The 22,564-nt window shown below is 41.1% G+C and overlaps 1 protein-coding gene across 7 annotated transcripts in view; it reads right to left on the reverse strand.

The window, feature by feature from the left end:
- The window catches only part of DOCK3 (dedicator of cytokinesis 3), a 666,839-nt gene that overhangs the window by 507,818 nt on the left and 136,457 nt on the right, over nucleotides 1-22,564 (reverse strand). The gene's annotated exons all lie outside the window — the stretch shown is intronic.

The following is a 22,564-nucleotide window of genomic DNA, read 5'->3' on the forward strand; positions in this document are numbered from 1 at the left end:
AAATGCAAAAATCTTCTACAAAATATTAAATACTCAAATTCAACAACATATCAAAAACATCATTCATCATGATCAAGTGGGATTCATCCAAGGGAATCAAGAATGGTTAAACATATGAAAATCAATAAACATGATACATCACATCAACAAAATCAGATACAAAATCCATATCATTTCAATGGGTGCTGAAAAAGCATTGATAAAGTTCAAAATCCCTTCATGATAAAAACCTCTAAACAAACTGGGTACAGAAGGAATTTACCTGAGCACAACAATGGCCACACATAACAAACCTATAGCTAATATCATACTGAACGAACAGGGAAAAATTGAAAGTCTTTCCAAAGAGATCTCAAACAAGACAAGGATAAGACTTCCACCACTTTTATTTAACATAGTACTGCAAGTCCTAGCCAGAACAAACAGGCAAGAGAAAGAAATGAAAGGGCACTCAAATTGGAATTTTAAAAACCCAATTATCCTTGTTTGCAGACAACATAATTTTTTTTTTATTTTACTTTAACTTCTGGGATACATGTGCAGAACGTGCAGGTTTGTTACATAGGTATACATGTACCATGGTGGTTTGCTGCACCTATCAACTCATCATTTAGGTTTTAAGCCCCGCATGCATTAGGTATTTGTCTTAATGCTCTCCCATCCTTTCCCCACAACTCTGGTGTGTGATGTTCCCCTCTCTGTGTCTATGTGTCCTCATTGTTCAGCTCCCACTTAAGAGTGAGAACGTGTGGTGTTTGGTTTTCTGTTTCTATGTTAGTTTGCTGAGAATGGCTTCCAGCTTCATTCATGTGCCTGCAAGCACATCAACTCGTTCTTTTTTATGGCCACAATGACCTTATATTTAGAGAAACCTAAAGACTCCACCACAAGAAAGCTCAGAACTGAAAAACGTATTCAGTGAAGTTGCAGCATACAACCTCAACATACAAAAATCAGTAGCACTTACACATACTACCAGTGAAAAATCAAAAAAGCTATCTGATTTACAATCGCTACCAAAAATAAAATAAAATACTTAGGAATAAATTTAACCAAGTAAGTGGAAGACCTCTACAAGTAAAACTACAAAACAGTAATGAAAGAAACTGAAGAGGACACAAAATAAATGGAAAGATATGCCAGGTTCATGGATTAGAAGAATTAATATTGTTAAAATGCCTATACTTTTTTCGTTTTAATTTATAAGATACAAGGTCCCATTTCATCACCAGGCTGGAGTGCAGTGGAACAATTAGCTCATTGCAGCCTTGAACTCCTAGGCTCAAGGGATCCTCCTGCTTCAGCCTCCCAGGTAGCTGGGACTACAAATGCATCCACCATGCCCAGCTAATTTTTTCTTTTATATTTTGCAGACATAAGGTTTTGCCATCTTGCTTAGGCTGGTCTCAAACTTCTGGGCTCAAGTGACCCTCCCACCTCAGCCTCCCAAAGTGCTGAGATTACAGATGTGACCTATAACATCCAACAAAATATCTATACTTCCCAAAGCAATCTATACATTTAATGCAATTCCTATCAAAATACCAATGACAGGAGGGAAAGATGGAGCAAGACGCTGACATAGAAGGCTCCACTGATCACCCCACTGAGAGGACAACAATCTAACAAAAAACAAAACAAAAGAAAAAAAAACCTTCATAAAAACCAAAACTCAGGCAAGTACTTACAGCATCTGATTTTAACTTTACTTTACTGAAAGAGAAAAAGAAGAGGTAGAAAAAACAGTTTTGAATCACAGACACCACACTTCCTCCAACCCATAGCAGCTACTGCATGGTGCAGAGAAAAATTCTGCACGCTGGGGGAGAAAGAGCGCAGAAATTGGGAGGCACTGAACTCAAAGCTGTTCCATTAGAGCAGAAATAAAAACCAGAATAAATTTGGCTGATGTGTGCCCATGAAGAAAGCATTTAAACCAGCCCTAGGCAGAGGAGAATAGCTGATCTTAGTGATTGGAACCTGAGTTCCTGAAAGTCTCACCCCTCAGGCTAAAGACTCTGGGGCTCTAAATAAACTTGAAAGGCAGTCTAGGCCACAAGGACTGTAACTCCTAGGTGAGTCCCAGAGGCAAACCAGACCCAGAGCCAGTGGATTAGGAAACACACAATCTAATGAGAGAACAGCTAGGGTAGCTAAGAAAGTGCTGGCATCACCTCTCCCTTAACCTCCCAGGCTGCACAGCTTGCAGCTCCAACAGACCCCTTCCTTTTGTGTGAGGAGAGGAAAGAGTAAAGAAGACTTTGTCTGGCATCTTGGATATCAGCTCAGTCACAGCAGTATAAGGTACTGCTCAGAGTCGTGAGGTCATGAGGTCCCCTTTCCAGGCCCTAGCTCCCAGATGACACTTCTAAACATGCCCTGGGCCAGAAGAGAACCCGCTGCCTTGAAGGGAAGGGCAAAATCCTAGCAAAATTCATCATCTGCTACCTAAAGAGCCCTTGGGGCCCTGAATAACCAGGAGTGATACCCAGGTACTACATCAAGGGCCTTGGGTGAGAATCTGAGACTTGCTGGCTTCGGGTGAAACTCAGCACATTTCCAGCTGTGCTGGCTACCAGGCAAGCCTTCTGCTTGAGAAAAGTGGAGGGGAAAAGTAAAGGGGGCTTTCTCTTACACCTCAGGAACCAACGTGGTCACAGGTGGGTACAGAACAAAGCAGGCACTTGGGTCCCTGATTCCAGGACTTGGCTCTTGGACAGCATTTCTGGACCTGTCCTGGGCCAGGGAGAAGCCCGCTGCCCTGAAGGGTGAGTCTCAGGCCAGGAAAGAATCACCACAAGCTGACTGAAGAGCTCTTGGCCTTAAAATATTGGTGGTAGTCTGGCAGTAGGCCCCATGGGCCTGTGATGGCAGGAGTCACAGAATGAAGCTCCTTTGCCTTTGGAAAGGGGAGGAAAGAAGGGGAAGGATGGTGTCTTGTGGTTTTGGAGTCAGCTCAACGATGGTACAAGAGAACACAAGGCAGACTTCTTAGGTTTTTGACTCTAGTCCCTGGCTCCCAGATATCACCTCTAAACCCACCCAGGAACTGGGGAAACTCAGTACCCTGAAGGAAAGGATACAAGCCTGACTGGCTTTGCCACCTGCTCATTCTAGAGCTCCAGGGCCTTGAACAGACATATACAGTAGCCAGGGAGTGGTTACAGTAGGCCTTGGGTGAGACCCAGTGGACCTGGCTTCAGGTCTGACCCAGCACAGTCCTAGTGGTGGTGACCACAGAGGTGCTTGCGTCACTCAAACTCCAGCTTCAGGTGGCTCAAAACAGAGAGAGAGACTGCTTGTTTGGCAGAAAGCAAGAGAAGAGAACAAGAGTCTCTGTCTGATAACACAGAGAATTCTTCCAGATACTGTCCGAGACCATCAAGGTGGTCCCTCTATAAATCTGAAAAAACCACAGCATTAACTAGACTTGGGGTCTTCCCTAAAGCAGACATAGCTTAAATCACAACAGCCAAGTCCCTTTGAATATCTGGAAGGCCTTCCTAAGAAAGACAAGTACAAACAAGCTCAATAAATAACTAACTCAAAGACTACCTTAAATAACTAACTCTTCAATGCCTACCACAGACAAAACTCCACAAGTATCAAGACCAAATCCAGGAAAATACGGCCTTACCAAATAAACTAAATAAGGCACCAGAACCAAATCTAGAGAAACAGAGATATATGACCTTTCGGAGAACTCAAAATAGTTGTTTTTAGTAAACTCAAAAAAATTCAAGATAACACACAGAAGAAATCCAGAATTCTATCAGGTAAATTTAGCAAACAGACTGAAATAATTTAAAATAATCAAGCCAAAATTCTGGAGTTGAAAAATGCAACTGACATACTGAATAATGCACCAGAGTCTGCTGAATCAAGAATGATTCATTGTGCAGAATGAATCAAGCACAAGAAAGAATTAGTGAGTTTTAAGACAGGCTATTTGAAAATACACAAAGGAGACAAACATTAAAAGAATAAAAAACAACGAAGCAAGATGACAGGATCTAGAAAATAGCCTCAAAAGAGCAAATCTAAGGGTTGGCCTTAAAGAGGAGGTAGAGAAAGAAATAGGGTTTGGAACTTTACTATAAGGAGGAAAAAAAAAAATTAGCCAGGCGTGGTGGCGGGTGCCTGTAGTCCCAGCTTCTCAGGAGGCTGAGGCAGGAGAATGGCATGAACCTGGGAGGCGGCAGAGCTTGCAGTGAGCAGAGATCTCGCCACTGCACTCCAGCCTGGGCCACAAAGCGAGACTCCGTCTCAAAAAAAAACAAAAAAAAAAACAAAAGAAATAATAACAGAGAACCCTCCAAACATAGCGAGAGACATCCATATCCAAGTTCAAGAAGGTTACAGAACACCAAGCAAATTTAACCCACAGAAGACTACCTCAAGACATTTAATAATCAAACTCACAAAGATCAAGGATTTTAAAAAGGATCCTAAAAGCAGCAAGAGAAAAGAAACAAATAACTAACATACAATGGAGTTCCAACATGTCTAACAACAAACTTTTCCATGGAAACCTTACAGGCCAGAAGAGTGGCATAACATATTTAAAGTGCTGAAGAAAAAAACAACAACAACTTTTACCCTAGAATAACGTATCCAGGGAAAATACATTTAAAACATGAAGGAGAAATAACGACTTTCCCAGATAAACAAAAGCAGATGGATTTCATCAACACCAGACCTGTCCTACAAAAAATGCTAAAGGGAGTACTTCAATCAGAATGAAAAAGGATGATGACAAGCAACAAAGTAATCACCTGAAGGTACAAAACTCATCGGTAATACTAAGTACACAGAAAAATACAGAATATTGTATATAAAACTGTAACTGCAGTGTGTAAACTATTCTTATTCTAAGTAGAAAGACAAAATGATTAACCCACAAAAATAATAACTACAACAACTATTCAGGATAGGCAGTACAATAAAATATAAAAAGAAACAACAAAAAGTTGAAAAGCAGGGGAATTAAGTTAAAGTGAAGTTTTTCTAAGTTTTCTTTTTGCTTGTAAGTTTATGCTAACAGTGTTAAGCTGTTATCAGCTAAAAACAATGGATAATAAGGTAGTGTTTGCAAGCCTCATGGTAATCACAAAAAAAAATACAAGAGATCCAAAAAAAGCAAAAAATTAAATCATATCACCAGAGAAAAATATCTTCACAAAAAAGTAGAATGGAAAGAAAGAAAAAAGAGAAGACAACAAAACAACCAGAAAACAAATAACAAAAGAACAGGAATAAGTCCTTACTTATCAATAATAATGCTGAATGGAAAGGGACTAAACTTTCCAATCAAAGGATATAGCATGGTTGAATAAATGAAAACACAAGACCCAATGATCTTTTGCTTACAAGAAGCACACTTACCCTATAAAGGTACATATGCACTAAAAATAAAAACATGAAAAAAGATATTCCATACCAATGGAAACCAAAAAAGAGTAGAAGTAGCCATACTTAGACAAAATAGATTTCAAGACAAAAATTAAAAGAAGATTTGAAGAAGTACACTATATAACAATAAAGTGTCAATTCAGTAAGAGAATATAACAATTTTAAGTATATATGCACCCAACACTGGAGAACACAAATACACCAACCAAATATTATTAGAGTGAAAGACAAAGATAGACTTTAATACGATAATAGCTGGAGACATCAACACCCCACTTTCAGTATTGGAGATATCTTCCAGGCAGAAAATCAACAAAGAAACATCAGACTTAATCTACACTACAGATGAAATGAATCGAATAAATATTTACAGAACATTTCATGCAAAGGCAGCAGAATACACATTCTCTTCCTCAGCACATGGATCATTTTCAGGGACAAACTATATGTCAGGCCACAAAACAACTCTTAAAATATTTTTAAAATGGAAACAATACTAAGCATCTTCTTTGACCACAATGGAATAAAACTAGAAATCACAACAAAAAGATTTGTAGAAACTATACAAATATACACAAATGAAACGACATGCTCTTGAATGACCAGTGGATCACTGAAGTAATTTTTTTAAAAATTGAAAAATTTCTGGAAAGAAAAATACAGCAAAAGCAGTACTTTGATGGAAGTTTACAGCTATAAGCACCTACATCAATAAAGAAGAAAAACTCTAAATAAACAATCTAACAATCCATCTTAAAGGACTAGCAAAGCAAGAGCAAATCAAACCCAAAATCAGCAGAAAAAAAATAATAAAGATCAGGTCGCACATGGTGGCTCACACCTGTAATCCCAGCACTTTGGGAGGCCAAAGCAGGTGGATCACTTGCTCTCAGGAGTTTGAGACCAGCCTGGCCAACATGACAAAATCCCATCTCTACCAAAAACACAAGAAACTAGCTGGGCATGGCAGCACGCGCCTGTGGTCCCAGCTACTCAGGAGGCAGAGGTGGGAGAATCACTTGAGCCCAGGAGGCAGAGGTTGCCGTGAGCTGAGATCACACCACTGACTACAGCCTGAGTGACACTGAGACCCCATCTCAAAAAAAAAAAAAAAAAAAAAAAAAAAAAAAAATAAGAGCAAAAATAAAATTGAAACAAAGAAAACAAATTTAAAAATCAAAAAAGAGTTGGTTTTTTGAAAAGTTAAACAAAACTGACAAACCTTTAGTCAGACCAAAAAAAAAAAAAAAAAAAAAGCCAGATTATCCAAATAAATAAAATCAGGGATGAAAATGGAGACATTACAACTGATACTGCAGAAAAATAAAGGATCATTAGTGGCTACTATGAGCAAGTATATGCCAATATCACTAAATTGGGAAATCTAGAAGAAATTCCTAGACCTACAACTTACCAATATTAAACAATGAAGAAATCCAAAACCTGCAAAGACCAGTAACAAGATCAAAGCCATAATAAAAAATCAGCTTGGTGCAGTGGCTCACGCCTATAATCCCAGCACTCTGGGAAGCTGAGGCAGGTGGATCACTTGAGCCCAGGAGTTTGAGACCAGCCCAGGCAAAATGTTTCGTGAAACCCTAACTCTACAAAATATACAAAAATTAGTCAGGTGTGGTGGTGTGTGCCTGTAGTCCCAGCTACTTGGGGATCTGAGGTATGAGAAATGCTTGAGTCCAGGGAGGGTGAAGCTGAAGTAAGCCATAATCATGCCACCACACTCCAGAATGGGTGACAGAGTGAGATCCTGTCTCCAGAGAAAAAACAAAAGCAGGCTGGGCATGGTGGCTCGAGCCTGTAATCCCAGCACTTTGGAAGGCTGAGGCGGGCGGATCACAAGGTTAGGAGATTGAGACCATCCTGGCCAACATGGTGAAACCCTGTCTCTACTAAAAATACAAAAATTAGCTGGCTGTGGTGGCACGTGCCTGTAATCCCAGCTACTCAGGAGGCGAAGACAGGAGAATCACTTGAATCCAGGAGGCGGAGACTGTAGTGAGCCGAGATCGCGCAATTGCACTCCAGTCTGGCGACAGAGCAAGACTCCGTCTCAAAAGAAAAAAAGTCTCCCAGTAAAGAAAAGCCTGGGACCCAACGGCTTCAGTGCTGAATTCTACCAAACATTTAAAGAACTAATACCAATCCTCTTTAAAATATTACAAAAAATAGAGGAAGAGGGGATACTTCCAAACCATTCTATGAGGCCATTATTACCCTAATATCAAAATCAAACAATGACACATGAAAAAGGAAAACTACAGGCCAATATCTCTGATGAACATTGATGCAAACATCCTCAACAAAATACTAGCAAAACGAATTCAACAGTACATTAAAGAGATCATTCATCATGATCAAGTAAGATTCATCCCTGGGATGGAAGGATGGTTCTACATACACAAATCAATGTGATACATCATTATCAACAAAAGACAAAAACCATATGATCATTTCAATTGATTATGAAAAAGCATCTGATAAAGTTCAAAATCCCTTCATGATATAAAAAAAAAAAAAACCCTCAAAAAAAAAAAAACAGCAAGTAACTAGGAACGCACCTCAACATAATAAAGGCCATATATGACAGACCCACAGCTAGTATAATACTGACTGCAGAAAAGCTGAAAGCCTTTCTTTCCTCTAAGATCTGGAACACTATAAGGATGCCCCCTTTCCATGTTTCTCAACATAGTACTGGAAGTCCTAGGTACAGCAATCAGACAACAGAAAGAAATACAGGGCATCCAATTTGGAAAGAAAAAAGTCAAGTTATCCTTGCAGATGATATAATCCTATATTTAGAAAAACCTAAAGACTACACACACACACACACACACACACACAAAACCTATTAGAACTGATAAATTCAGTAAAGTCACAGGATACAAAATGAACATACAAATATCAGTAGCATTCCTATATGCCAACAGTGAACAATCTAAAAAAGAAATTCAAAAAGTAATTTTCTTTACAACAACCACACATAAAATTAAATTTATGAGGTAACCAAAGAAGTAAAAGATTTCTGTCATAAAAACTATAAAACAAGGACTAAAGAAATTGAAGGGATGCCAAAAAATAAAAAACATTCCATGTTCATGGATTGCATGAATCAATGCTGTTAAAGTGTCTATACTTCCCAAAGAAATCTACAGATTCAATGCAATCCCTACTAAAATACCAATGACATTATTCACAGAAACAGAAAAAAAATCCACCCATAAGGGAGGGGGAAGTGCAGCCCACCAAAGCCCTCGTTGGCACAAATAAAACACAGGAGTAATGCCAATCACTGCAGGGGCCAGCACCAACACCCAGAAATGGCTGTGAAGAACGGGTCCTCTCCCACCCTAACTGCTCCCATTCATTGTTGCAGAAGCAGCAGCAGTTCTTCCCACTGGAGGAAGAGACACATGTGTACTTGCAGAAAGTGTTATTTGTGCTTTTCATGGTGGCTACACCCTTGCTGAATGTAAGCCCATGCCACTTGGGCCTACATGAAAGGAAGTGCCCAACTCCCCCTCCCTACACAAAATGGCAGTGTCCTGGCAATAAAGGACAGCCAATTCATGGAGTTGCCTGCTCTGGATTAGGGGAAGAGGCTCTGCCCAGAGCTCATTTGGTGGTAGCCATGAGAAGGGCTGCAGCCACATTGAAGCCAGGAATGAAAAGACAAAGTCTTTATGAAGTGAAGGTCATGAGCCCTGCAACAAAGGCATGATAGGGAAGCATATTGCACTCCTACCGAATAATGACGAGGAGCTGATGCACTCCTGAGCCCCTTCCGTAAGAACTAAGCACACTTGGCCGGGCGTGGTGGCTCAAGCCTGTAATCCCAGCACTTTGGGAGGCCGAGACGGGCGGATCACGAGGTCAGGAGATCGAGACCATCCTGGCTAACGCGGTGAAACCCCGTCTCTACTAAAAAAAAAATACAAAAAACTAGCCGGGCGACGTGGCAGGCGCCTGTAGTCCCAGCTACTCGGGAGGCTGAGGCAGGAGAATGGCGTAAACCCAGGAGGCGGAGCTTGCAGTGAGCTGAGATCCGGCCACTGCACTCCAGCCCCGGCGGCAGAGACTCCGTCTCAAAAAAAAAAAAAAAAAAGAACTAAGCACACTGCAACAGGATCGCTTCCTGCCACCCCCACGGCAGGGCAGGTGCTTCCACTTATCATCAGCCTACCTAAGGGAGAACCAGCTCTTACTCTTAAGCACCACCTACTGGATTTCAGCCTGAACTGTACCACCAAATAAAAGACATGCTGCCCAAAGGGCTTGGTGCTAGATAAGTTAAGCTTCCTGAGTTCTCTGTATCCTCAGCCCTGAAGGATATATGTAAGCTAATTCATCCAATACATCACTACAACAAACAGTATCTGAGAAAGCTGCCACACAGAAGATATCCACAACCAGGGAACCCATACAGAGCCTTGGCCCCCTGAAAGCACCCGAGAACTAAGCCAAACGATTATGCACATCCAGACAAGCAACTGCTAAAAGAAATCGCCACCACCAAATCAATCACACAAGAAATGCTCAAAGGAGTTCTAAAGATGAAAAGGAAAGATACTTGCTACCATAAAAGCACACGTAAGTATAAAGCTCACATATCATATAAAGCAATTATACAATTGAGACAGCAAAGCAACTAGCTGACAATATTATCACAAGGACAAAACCTTACATAGCAATATTAACCCTGAACATAAAATAAATGAAACAGCACATTTAAAAGACACAGAGTGGCAATTTGCATTAAAAAAAAAAAAAAAGAACCAATATTCTGCTGCCATCTCATATGTAATGACACCCAAAGGCTCAACATAAAGGGATAAAGATCGCACAAATGCAAAGCAAAAAAACAGAGACAGTGTTGCTCTTATTCTATGAGATAAAACAGACTTAAGACCAGCAACAAGAAAAAAAAGACAAAGAAGGCCATTATGCAACGATAAAGGGGTTCAATTCAAAAGAAGACTTAACTATCTCAAATATATACACACCTAATATCATACCACCCAGGATATAGAACATATACTACCAAAATTACAAAAAGAGAGAGTCGTACAGCAATAGTGGAGAACTTCAATACCCACAGACAGAACTAGACACATCACTGAGGCAGAGAAAAAAGAAACTGTGGACTTAAACTCTTCACCAAATGACCTAATAGACATCTACAGAATACTCCAGGCAACTACCAGAGAATACACCTTTTTCTCATCTGCGCATGGAACAGTCTCAAAAATTGACCATTGGGGAGTGGAAAAGATGGCTGACTATAAGAAGCTAGTGTATGTGTCTCTCACAGGAACAAAAGGGGTGAGTAAATACAACACCTTCAACTGAAACATCCAGGTACTCACACTGGGATTAATCAAGGAAACAACCTGACCCACAGAGAACAAAGAAAAGCAAGACAGGACAACGACCCACCTGGGAGCAACATGGAGCCAGGAGATCCTCCACCACCCAGCAAAGTGGTGAGTGAATAAGCAACCCTGGAAAACCATGCTTCTCCCACAGATGTTTGCGACCCTCAGATCAGGAGATCGCACTAAACCAGGACCTTCAGTCTTCAGTCTGAGCTACGTAGAGTCTCGGCAGAGCAGCCCCTCAGGCATGCATGGAGACCCTGGAGCCCTAGATACTTGGGCTTCCAGCAAAAGTAACTAGAGCTACAGCAAAGTGGAAGGTTAGGCTGCTGTATGTACCCCTAGGAAAGAGACTGAATCCAGAAAGCTCAGCAGCAATGGCCTGCAGGCCCCACTTCCATGGCACCTCAGAAGATACGACCCACTGGCTTGGAATTTCAGCCAGCTACCAGTAGTGGCATTGAACCTCCCTAAGAAGGAGCTCCCAGTGGGAGGGGAAGGCTGCCATCTTTGCTGTTTGGATGACTTGGCCATTCCAGACTTTGGGCTTTGGAGTCTCTGAAGCGAGCAGGGACTGAACAGGACCCCAAGCACAGCACATCTGCTCTACCAAAACATGACCTGCTTTTTCAAGTAGGTCCTGACCCATTACTCCTCACCAAACAGGACCTCTCAACCATGGTCTCCAGCCACTTCCTACAAGTGGCTTTAGGCCAGCAGCCAGTTCGTATGTAGAATATACCCCAAGCATACAGTAGCAGCCCTTTGGAAAAATGGCCAGACTATTACATGAGTACCTGTTCCCATAACTCCTCACTGGGCAAGTCCTCCAGGCCTGAGCCTCGAGCCAGCCCCTACCAGAACTATCAAGCCAATACCAACTCAGCAACTCCCTAAGTGGAGCCTCCAGGGGCAACTGAAAGCCTCTCTGGCACTGTTTCTGCAATAGAACTGCCCTTCCTACCCTCGGAATAGAGGAAGAAAAGACCCTAAGGGCCTTATCCACGCCTCTAACAAGCTGCAGTCGACCCAAAAAGAGGAGGCCATTCTGTCTCCTGCAGGTCCCATACAACCCCCACGGCTCATCACCAGACAAGAAACCCCTGACTTGGGCCCACAAACCCTCCATCATGGACTGACTGCACTGAGCAAATTCTGACCTGCATCTCTCTGGGTTGGGGTCCCCAAGAGTCAATCAAACGACCCTTGGCCACAACCACTACCAAGATCTCTTCCTCTGCTGCCTCTAAGCTGGGAAAGAAACATAAACACTTGGCACAGAGTTGTAGTGGGCGGTCAAGAAGTACAAAGTCATAAATTACAGCCAGCACTCAAGAAAGAGAGGAACCCACACTTTCACAGCATTGAGAGGGAACATGGCTGCAACTGTGAGGAAACACAGGGAAGCCACACAACCAAGCAAGAGTCTACAACTGACCAATGAGCCTAAGTGTCACCTTCTGGATTATACCCCCAGGCTTCAACATCAAAAATACCTCACTAACACAACCCCCACTGAAACGAGAGACAAGAAGTCAGCTTGATATAAAACCCCCACACAAAGCCTCAGCTTGGTGAAAACATCCAGAAAAGTCTACCGACTGTACTCAATCTATGCTGTAGTTAAAGGAACATCCCCGTGCAGAGATGAGAAAATACCAATGCAAGAACTCTGGTAACTCAAATGGCCAGAGTATCATATGTCCTACAAAAAAATCACACCGGGCCAGGCGCGGTGGCTCACACCTGTAATTCCAACACTTTGGGAGGCCAAGGCGGGCGGATCACGAAGTCAAGAGATTGAGACCATCCTGGCCAACACGGTGAAACCCAGTCTCTACTAAAAACACAAAAATTAGCTGGGCATGGTGGCGTGCGCCTATAGTCCCAGCTACTTGGGAGGCTGAGGCAGGAGAATCACTGAAACCCGGGAGGCAGAGGATGCAGTGAGCCAAGATCAGGCCACTGGCACTTCAGCCTGGTGACAGAGTGAGATTCCATCTCAAAAAAAAAAAACACACCAGTTCTCCAACAAGAGTTCTTGACCAGGCTGAATTAGCTGGAATGACAGAAATAGAATTCAGAATATAAGTAGGAACAAAAATAATCGAGAGTCAGGAGGGTGACAATATGAAACCCAAGGAAAGTAACAACCACAATAAAGTAATACAGGAGCTGAAGGACAAAATAGTCGATATAAAAAAGAACCTAACGGGTCTGACAGAACTGAATAACCCAATACAAGAATTTCACAGTGTAATCACAAGTATTAACAGCAGAATAACCAAGCTAAGGAAAGAATGTCAGAACTTGAATACTGGTTCTCTGAAATAAGACAGAGAAAAATAAAGAAAAAAAGAATAAAAAGAAATGAACAAAACCTCTGAGAAGTATAAAATTATGTAAAAAGAGGCCAAATTTATGAATCATTGGCATCCCTGAAAGGGAGGGCGAGAAAGCAAACAACCTGGAAAATATATTTCAGGATATCATCCATGAAAACTTCCCGAACCTTGCTAGAGAGACCAACAGTCAAATTCAGGAAATACAGAGAACTCTTGCAAGATTCTGCACAAGAAGATCATCCCCAAGACACATAACCATCAGATGTCCCAAGGTTGGAATGAAAGAAAGAATGTTAAAGGCAGATAAAGAGAAAGTACAGGTCACCTACAAAGGGATCCCCATCAGGGCAATAGCAGACCTCTCAGCTGAAACTCTACCAGCCAGAAGAGACTGGGAGCCTATACTAAACATTCTTTATTACTATTATATTATTATTACATTTTAAGTTCTAGGGTACATGTACACAACGTGCAGGTTTGTTACATAGGTATACATGTGCCATGTTGGTTTGCTGCACCCATCAGCTCGTCATTTACATTAGGTATTTCTCCTAATGCTATCCCTCCCCCCTGCCCCCCATCCCACGACAGGCCCCCGGGTATGATGTTCCCCACCCTGTGTCCAAGTGTTCTCATTGTTCAATTCCCACCTATGAGTGAGAACATGAGGTGTTTAGTTTTCTGTCCTAGTGACAGTTTGCTCAGAATGATGGCTTCCAGTTGCATTCATGTCCCTGCAAAGGACATGAACTCATCCTTTTTTATGGCCGCATAGTATTCCATGGTATATATGTGCCACATTTTCTTAATTCAGTCTATCATTGATGGACATCTGGGTTGGTTCCAAGTTTTTGCTATTGTGAATAGTGCCACAATAAACATACATGTGCATATGTCTTTACAGTAGCATAATTTATAATCCTTTGGGTACACACCCAGTAACGGGATTACTGGGTCAAATGGTATTTCTAGTTCTAGATCCTTGAATAATTGCCACACTGTCTTCCACAATGGTTGAACTAGTTTACAATCCCACCAACAGTGTAAAAGCGTTCCTATTTCTCCACATCCTCTCCAGCACCTGTTGTTTCCTGACTTTTTAATGATCGTCATTCTAACTGGTGTGAGATGGTATCTCATTGTGGTTTTGATTTGCATTTCTCTGATGGCGAGTGATGATGAGCATTTTTTCATGTGTCTGTTGGCTGCATAAATGTCTTCTTTCGAGAAGTGTCTGTTCATATACTTTGCCCACTTTTTGATGGGGTTTTTTCTTGTAAATTGTTTAAGTTCTTTGTAGATTCTGGATATTAGCCCATTGTCAGATGGGTAGATTGCAAAAATGTTCTCCCATTCTGTGGCTTGCCTGTTCACTCTGATGGTAGTTTCTTTTTCACTGTGCAGAAGATCTTTAGTTTCTTTGCACAAACTAGAGGAAATAAATAAGTCCTGAAAAGAATCTCCCAAGATTGAATCAGGAAGAAGCTGAAGTCCTGAACAGACCAATATCAAGTTGAAAAATTGAATCAGTAATAAAAAAACCTACCAAGCAAAAAAAGCCCTGGACCAGGCAGATTCACAGCCGAATTCTACCAGATGTACAAAGAAGAGCTGCCACCAATCTTACCAAAACTATTCCAAAATATCGAGGAGGAGGAACTCCTCCCTAACTCTTCTACTAAACCATTATCATCCTAGAACGAAAAGCTGGCAAGGACACAACAAAAATAGAAAACTATAGGCCAATATCCCTGATAAACATAGATGCAAAAATCCTCAACAAAGTACTAGTAAACTGAATCCAGCAGTGCATCAAAAGATAATTCATCACTATCAAAAGGGTTTGATTCCTATGATGCAAGGATGATTAAACATACGCAAATCAATAAATGTGGTTTACCACATAAATTTTTTTTAGAAAACATATGATCATCTCAAATAGATGCAGAAAAATCATTCAATAAAATTCAACATCCCTCATGATAAAAACCCTCAACAATCTAGGCATCACAGGAACATACCTCAAAATAATAAGAGCCACAGATGACAAACCCACAGCCAACATCATAATAGGCAAAAGTTGAAAGCATGCCTCCTAAGAACTGGAACAAGGCAAGAATGTCCCCCCACACCACTCTATTCAACACACTACTGGAATTTTTAGCTAAAGCAACCAGGTGAGAGAAAGAAAGAAAAGGCCATCACAGCAAAAGAAACTATCATCAGAATAAACAACCTACAGAATTTTTGTAATCTATCCATCTGAAAAAAGGTCTAATATTCAGAGTCCACATGGAAATTAAACAAATTTACAAGAAAAAAAAACTCCATTAAAAAGCAGGCAAGCAACATGAACAAAAACTTCTCAAAAGAAGACATACATGTGGCCAACAAACATATGAAAAAAAAAGGCCCAACATCACTGATCACTAGAGACATGCAAAATTCAAAGGACAATGAGTTACCATCTGATGCCAGTCAAAATGGCTATTATTAAGAATTCAAAGAACAACAGATGCTGGCAAGGTTGAGGAGAAAAGGTAACATTTTTACACCGTTAGTGGGAGTGTAAATTAGTTTAACCATTGTGGAAGACAGTGTGATGATTCCTCAAAGACCCAGAGGCAGAAATACTATTTGACCCAGCAATCCCATTACTGGGTATATACCCAAAGTAATATAAATCATTCTATTATAAAAATACAACCACACATGCTCATTGCAGCACTATTCACAATAGCAAAGACATGGAATCAACCTAAATGCCCATTAGTGACAGACTGGATTTTTTAAAATGTGATATATGTACACCATGGAATACTATGCAGCCATAAAAAGGAATGAGATCACGTCCTTTGCAGGGACATGGATGGAGTTGGAAGCCATTATCTTCAGCAAATTAACACAGGAACAGAAAATCAAACACTGCATGTTCTCACTTAAAAGTGGGAGATGAATGATAAGGACACACGGACACATGGGGGGGAACAACACACACTGACGCCTGTCGGTTGGGGGGCGGATAAGGGGAGGGAGAGCATCAGAAGAATAGCTAATGGATGCTAGGCTTAATACATAGGTAATGGAATGATCCGTGCAGCCAACCACCATGGTACATGTTTAGCTATGTAAAAAACCGCCACATCCTGAACATGCATCCCTGGACTTAAAAGTTGAAGGGAAAAAATAAATAAATAAATAAATAAATAAATAAATAAATAAATAAATAAATAAAGGCATCCAAATAGGAAAAGAAGAAGTCAAATTACCTGTTCACTTATTACGTGACCCTATCCCTAAAAAATTCTAAAGATTCCTCCAGAAGTCTCCTAGTCCTGATAAATTACTTCAGTAAAGTTTCAGCATACAAAAATCAATGTACAAAAAACAATGTCATGTCTATACTCCAATAGCATTCAAGTTGAGAACCAAATCAAGAACTCAATCCCATTTACAACTGCCACAAAAATAAATAAAATAAAATAAAACACCTAGGAATACATTTAACCAAGAAGGTGATGGATCTCTACAAGGAGAACTATAAAACACTAATGAAAGTAATCATAGATGACACAAACAAATGGAAAAACATTCAATGCTAATTCAAAGATCTGTATCATTAAAATGACCATGCCGCCCAAAATAATCTACAGAATCAGCACAATTACTATCAAATTACCAATATCATTTTACACAGAATTAGAAAAAATAATTGAAAAATTATTTTTAAAACCAAAAAAGCACCTGAATAGCCAAAGTAATCCAAAGCAAAAAGAACAAACCCAGGAGCATCACATTACTTCAAACTATACTACAAGGCTATAGTAATGAAACAGCATGGTAATGGTACAAAAACAGACACATACATTAATGAAACATAGAAAACCCAGAAATAAAGCCACATACCTACAATTAACTGATCTTTGACAAAGTTGAGAAAAGTAAATAATGGGGAGAGAACACCCTATTCAATAAATGGTGCTAGGAAAACTGGCTAGCGCTAAGCAGAAGAATGATACTGAATAGATCTCTCTCATCATTTACAAAAGTTAACTCAATATGAACTAACAACTTAAATGTAAGACCTGAAACTACAGCAATCCTAGAAGAAAACATAGGAAAAGCCCAGCACAGTGACTCACATCTGTAATCTCAGCACACCGGGAGGCCAAAACAAAGAGGAATGTTTGAGGTCGGGAGCTCAAGACCAGCCTGGGCAACACAGTGAAATGGGGGGGGTGGGGAACAGCTGGGGTGATGATGCTCATCTGTAGTCCAAGCAATTCTTTTGAAAGCTGAGGCAGAAGGATCACTTGAACCCAGGAGTTCAAGGCTTCAATGAGCTATGATCGCAATACTGTACTCCAGCCTGGATGACAGAGCAAGACCCTGTTTACCAAAATAAAAAAAAAAAAAAGATGAAGGGAGGGGAGGGGAGAGAAGGGGAGGGGAAGGGAGGGAAGTAAAAGAAACAACTTCGGCCGGGCGCAGTGACTCACGCCTGTAATCCCAGCACTTTGGGAGGCCGAGGCAGGTGGATCACAAGGTCAGGAGATCGAGACCATCCTGGCTAAGTCACTGAAACCCTGTCTCTACTAAAAATACAAAAAATTAGCCAGGCGTGGTGGTGGGTGCCTGTAGTCCCAGCTACTCGGGAGGCTGAGGCAGGAGAATGGTGTGAACCTGGGAGGTGGAGCTTGCAGTGAGAGCAGAGATCGTGCCACTGCACTCCAGCCTGGGCGACAGAGCGAGACTCCGTCTCAAAAAAAAAAAAAAAAAGAAAAAAAGAAAAAAGAAACAACTTCTACACACTAGCCTAGGCAAATAATTATAATAACTAAGATTTCGAAAGCAAATATGAAAAAAACAAAAATAGACAAATGGGGTTTAATTAAACTAAACAGCTTCTACACAACAAAAGAAGCAATCAAGAGTCAACACACAATCTACAGAGTGGGAGAGAATATTTGCAAACTATGCATCTGACAAAGGACTACTATCTAGAATCTATAAGGAACTTATTAAATCAACAAGAAAATTACAAATATCCCCATTAAAAAGTAAGCAGAGGACATGAATAGACAAGTCTCAAAAGAAGACACAAAAGCAGCCAACATACATGAAAAAAATGCTCAATATCACCATTTATCAGGGAAAAGCAAATTAAAACCACAAAGAGATACCACCTCATACCAGTCAGAATGGCTATTACTAAAAAGTCAAATAGTAACAGATGTTCTCAAGGATGCAGAGAAAGCGGAACACTTACAAACTTTTGATGGGAATGTAAATTAGTTCAGCCCCTGTGGAAAGCAATTTGGAGACTTCCCAAAAAATAAAAATAAAAATAGAACTACCATTCAACCCAGCAATCCCACTACTGGGTATCTACCTAAAGGAAAAGTAAATGTTTTATCGAAAAGATAACTGCACACATATGTCTATCAGAGAACTAATCACAATAGCAAAGTCATGGAATCAACCCAAGTATCCATCAACAGTAGACTGGATAAAGAAAATGTGGTTATATATAAAACAGGAAATACCAGGCAGCCATAAAACAGAATGAAATCATGTTCTTTGCAGCAACATGGATGCAGCTGAGGCCATTATCTGAAATGAAATAACACAGAAACAGAAAAACAAATACCACAAGTTCTCACTTAGAAGTAGGAGCTAATCCACCAGGCGCGGTGGCTCAAGCCTGTAATCCCAGCACTTTGGGAGGCCGAGACGGACGGATCACGAGGTCAGGAGATCGAGACCATCCTGGCTAACACCGTGAAACTCCGTCTCTACTAAAAAATACAAAAAACTAGCCGGGCGAGGTGGCGGGCGCCTGTAGTCCCAGCTACTCGGGAGGCTGGGGCAGGAGAATGGCGTGAACCCAGGAGGCGGAGCTTGCAGTGAGCTGAGATCCGGCCATTGCACTCCAGCCTGGGCGGCAGAGTAAGACTCCGTCTCAAAAAAAAAAAAAAAAAAAAGAAGTAGGAGCTAATCAACGAGTACACGTAACATAAAGATGGAAAACAGTGGACACTGGGGACTCCAAGAAGTGGGAAGGAGGGAGAGAGGCAAAAATTGAAAAACTACCTCTTGGGTACTATGTTCATTATTTGGATGATGGGTTTGCTAGAAGCGCAAACCCCATCCCTCATTACACAATATACCCATGTAACAACCTGTACACGTATCCTTCTAAATCCATAATTTTAAAGAAAAAAACAGTCACAGGAAGAAAAATACCATACGCTCTTACTCTTATGTGGGAGCTAAATAAGTGGATCTCATGAAGAGAGAGAGTAGAATGATGGTTACCAGAAGCTGGAAGGGAAGGGGGAGAAAACAATGAAGAGAAGTTGATTAATAGGTACTAAAATACAGTTAAAAGGAGTAAGTTCTAGTATGCGACAGTACAGTAGGGAAATTACAGTTCATAATTTATTGTCTATTTCAAAACAGCCAGAAGAGAAAAACTGTAATGTTTCTAACAGAAAGGAAATATGAATGTTTGAGATGATGGATATATCCCAATTACCCTGGTTTTGATCATTACACATTGTATGTAAGTACCAAAACATCACATGTATCCCATAAATATGTACAACTATGATATATCAATTTTCAAAAAAGAAATACTGTAAAGCCAGGAGACAATAAATTGATGTGTTTAAATTTTCACCTAGAATTATATATCCAATAAAAATACCTTTTAAAAATAAAACTGAATAAACCCAAACTCAGTAAAATGAATAGGATAAGAGCAGATATATGTTAAGTAACAGAAAAAAAATCAGAAAGTTAAAAGTTGATTTTTGAAAACATCGACAAATGGAACAAAAACCTAGTTAGACTTGATCAAGAAAAAGAAAGGACAAAAATTCCTAAAATCTGAAATAAATGAGGATTATCACTAAATACCTCACATGCATTAAAAAATAACAGTATGATTAACTAAAACAAATTCAAAAATGTAAAGTGGACAGATTTCTTAAAATATAAACTGATCAAAACCAGAAGATGAGAAGTTAGACAATCATAATAAAGACAAAACATAAGAAACCTCGACAATAAACAAAAAGTTTAAAATGACAAATTGGACTTCCTTGAAGTTAATATCTACTCCTCAAAACACAACATTAAGAAAACAAAAACGCAGGCTACGTATATTGAAAGAAGGACTAGTATTTAGAATGAAGAATTCAGAAACTGGCAGATTGGAGGCTTTTAGCATGCCTTAGCCATTTGGAAACAGCAAGATCATGCATAAAGATCAACTCTCTGAGCTTTAATTCAAGAAGGAAAATACAAATCCACCAGAATTGTGAAGAAACCTCAGATCCCAGGGAGGAAAATACTAGCAAACAACTCCTGTGACAGTGTCCAGCTGATAAAAGTGAGTGAAGCCCTAGTATGTGCAAGAGGCAGAGAATCTCCCTCTGTAACTTAACTTTCCACTGGGGATCTAAGCAAGTCAGGCCAAGGGAAAGTACTCTGCTTCTCCCAAGCACTGGAGTTAAACTGGGGAGAGGCTTGGAGATACTGTGAGAAAAAGACACCAGGAAAAGATGCATACAGTTTTCCAGGTCCAGGCCCAAGAGCAGACCATATAGGCATTTTAGTGTTGAATCAGAGATCAGAGTACATGTTCTGAAGTAGGGTAGAGGCCGCCACAGCCAGAACTGTGGAAAGCACATTAACAGTAGGTGCTCAAAGTGTGCTTTACCCTGTCATAAGCCTGTGGTGGGAGAATTGCTACAACTGCGGTTTCTCCAGGGCAATGAGACTGGCAGCCAGGGCCAGCTTGGTGACCTGGAACCAGTCTGCATGTGCCATTGCTGGATGCCCCAGTCTGCTTCCCTGAGATCAAGATGTAGCAGAGTCCTCTCCATTCCACCCCTAGGCAGAAATTCAGGCATATGGGGTATCTGCTTGCCTAGACCAGCAGCCTGTGCCATCCCATCCCTTATGGTCATTGACCATGGTGCAGCAAGACCCTCTCCACTCCACGCCCAGGTAGATCTCCAGGCATTTGGAGTTTTAGCTCATCTGGATCAGCCGCCTGAGCTGCCCCACCCTTACTGTGCAGAGATCCTGGTGCAGGGAAGCTCTCTCTGCTACACCCAAGCAGATCTCCAGGCATTCAGAGCATCTGCTTGCCTTGTTCGGCAGCCTGAGTTGCCCCACCCCTCTTGTACATAAATCCTGGTGCAAAGGGGCCCTTCCCCGCTACACGCCCAGGCAGATCTCCAGGCGTCTAGAGTACCCAATATGCTGAATTAGGAATTTAGGCCACCCTCAATCCCACCATTCATAGGCAGAGAATTTGGGGCCAAGGAGGTTTCCCATCTCCACACCTAGGCACTCTCTGAGTGCTTGATGGCCACCTACTATATTCTCCCTCAGTGCTGGTGCTTGTGACAGCACTAGAGGACCTACAGGCAGACCTGTATGGTCCACCCTGCCCATCATGGCCCCCACTTCCCTGGGGCTGAGCAGGGAGCTCAGACCACTGTGTATTTCATGAATCAGTCCACTGCCTGAAGCAACGGAGCCTTCTGCCAGTAAACAAGGACCAAGTACATATTCAGTCCCATTGGCCACAGGTGGCTTTTACCTATAAGTGCCATCTATTGGCTTGTAGGTTGAACTGCACAGCTGAATATAAAACCTGCCAAAGTGTGTGCATAGGGCTACAGAAGCAAAGCCAAAGTCCCTACCCAGCATTCTCTACTACTGCATATCCTAAGGAGAAGGAGAGAGGGAAAACAAACAAAACAATATCATAGGGAAAGAAAGAAAAAGAAAAAATCCTATTCACACAAAAATAATTTTTAAAATTAGAAGTGCCAGTGTCTCCAGATGAGAAAGAACCAGGGCAAGAATTCTGGCACCATGAAAAATATGAATATAGTGACACCATCAAAGAATTGCACAACCTCTCCAACAATGGTTCCTAACCAAAATGGAGACTCAGAAATGACAGATAAAGAATTCAAAGCATGGACTGTAAGGAAGCTCAACAAGATCCAAAATGAGGTTAAAAATCAACACAAAGAAACTTTTTTTTTTTTTTTTTTGAGACAGTCTCACTCTGTCGCCCAGGCTGGAGTGCAGTGACACAATCTTGGCTCACTGCAATCGCCACCTCCTGGGTTTAAGCGATCCTCGTGCCTTAGCCTTCCTAGTGGCTGGGACTACAGGCGCGTGCCACCATGCCCGGATAATTTTTGTATTTTCAGTAGAGATGGGGTTTCGTCATGTTGGCCAGCTGGTCTCAAACTCCTGAGCTCAGGTGATCTGCCTGCCTCGGCCTCCCAAAGTGCTGGGATTACAGGCGTGAGCCACTGCGTCCAGCCAACACAAAGAACCTTCTAAAGCAATCCACACAATGACTGAAGAGATAAACATCTT

This window comes from Rhinopithecus roxellana, chromosome 1 (assembly GCF_007565055.1).
Source record: "Rhinopithecus roxellana isolate Shanxi Qingling chromosome 1, ASM756505v1, whole genome shotgun sequence".
Lineage (NCBI taxonomy): Eukaryota > Metazoa > Chordata > Mammalia > Primates > Cercopithecidae > Rhinopithecus > Rhinopithecus roxellana.